Here is a 1599-nt window from a genome sequence, read left to right as displayed (position 1 = left end):
ATGACCGGGATAGTACTTAATGCAGCTACGGAGGCAAAGAGGAAATGCACAGTGTCATCCATGCGAGTGTCAGAGCAGGAGAGTTTCTGGAGTGGGGGGATGTCACAGAAAAAGTGATCAATGAGATTGGGACCACAGAAGGAAAGGCTGAACAAAGAGCTTGTGTGCGCAATGGCATTAATGGAGGCTGAGAAGTATGATGCAGCTACCAGCTGTATGCAGACTTTCTTGGACATAATGAGTGTGTACATCAGCGGCTTGCATATAGCTATGAAGCGATCATACGCCATCACAGCCAAAATCAAAGCCTCAGAGTTCACGGAGAAGGCATGAAAGAAAAATTGCGTGGCGCACCCACCAAAGGAAATGACTTTCCTCTCTGATAGGAAGTTCACCAGTGCCTTAGGGGCAATAATGGAAGAGTAAGTGATGTCTACAAGGGACAAGTTGCTGAGGAAAAAATACATGGGGGTGTGTAGCCGCGTCTCGATCCTGATTAAAGAGATCATGCTGAGGTTCCCCGCTAGGCTCATGCTGTAGATAAGCAAAAATATCCCAAAGAGAACAGCTTGCAGCAAATGACTCCCTTTGAATCCTAGAAGGATGAACACCGACACTACAGTGTGATTGCCATGCGCCATATATTCCAGATCCTGTTGGGGTAAAAGAAAGAAAAACTGCCAAGGTAAAGCTTATGATTCAAGATTTACCGTATGGAACTGGGAGGTGAATACCACCATTGTGAAATACAGTAGAAAGCCAAGATTCAAAAGCAAAGTCATGCTGTTCTGGTTGTGTGACATTTGCAAACTTCAACTAATTTCATCTGAGTCTGTATAATTGCCAAGTTTTTACTCCTTTTAAAGAAAAATAAAATAAAATAGAAAGATCACTTCAGAATTTTCAGTCTGCATCCCTAGCAGGCAATGGCATTTGCTAATATCTCTTCATGGCATTGTAAGGCTCGGTATCCTTTGAAAGGATATAGAGAAACTAGAAAGGATCCAGAGAGGAGTGACAAAGGGATGGAATGCAAGCCATATGAGCAAAGGCTGAAGGAACTGGGTATGTTTAGTTTGGAAAAGAGGAGATTAAGGCCGAACATGATAGCGGTCTTGAAATAGTTGAAAGATTGCTATAAAAAAGTTGGAGAAAAGTTTTTTCTCTCTTGCCACAGAGGGCAGGACAAGAGACAGAGGGTTCAAACTCCAGCACAGCTGATTTAGATTAAACCTCAGGAAAAACTTCCTACCTGTCAGAGCAGTCGGATAGTGGACCAACCTGCCAAGGGAGGTTGTGGAAGCTCCTTCACTGGAGGTTTTCAAAAGGAGGCTGGAGCCATCGGTCTTGGGTTAGTCCAGGGGTCCAGCCTTTCAGCAGTGCTGTGCTGAGTCTTCATTTATTCACTCTGATTTAAGGTTTTGCTTGCCAGTCATACATTTTAACATTTTCAGAAGGTCTCTTTCGATACGTCTGTTATATACAACTAACCTACTGTTGTATGTAAAGTAAATAAACTTTTTAAAATGCTTAAGAAGCTTCATTTAAAGTTAAATTAAAATGCAGAGCCCCCCAGACCGGTGGCCAGGACCCAGGCAG

The 1599-nt window shown here is 43.1% G+C and overlaps 1 pseudogene; it reads right to left on the bottom strand.

Annotated features, from left to right (window-relative positions):
- Positions 1–5: 5 nt before the first annotated feature.
- Positions 6–740, bottom strand: LOC142046042 (olfactory receptor 5AR1-like; annotated as a pseudogene).
- Between the last annotated feature and the right edge of the window lie 859 nt (positions 741–1599).

Source organism: Chelonoidis abingdonii, unplaced genomic scaffold (assembly GCF_003597395.2).
Source record: "Chelonoidis abingdonii isolate Lonesome George unplaced genomic scaffold, CheloAbing_2.0 scaffold0700, whole genome shotgun sequence".
NCBI classification, from domain to species: domain Eukaryota; kingdom Metazoa; phylum Chordata; order Testudines; family Testudinidae; genus Chelonoidis; species Chelonoidis abingdonii.
This window is presented reverse-complemented; position numbering and strand designations above follow the sequence as displayed.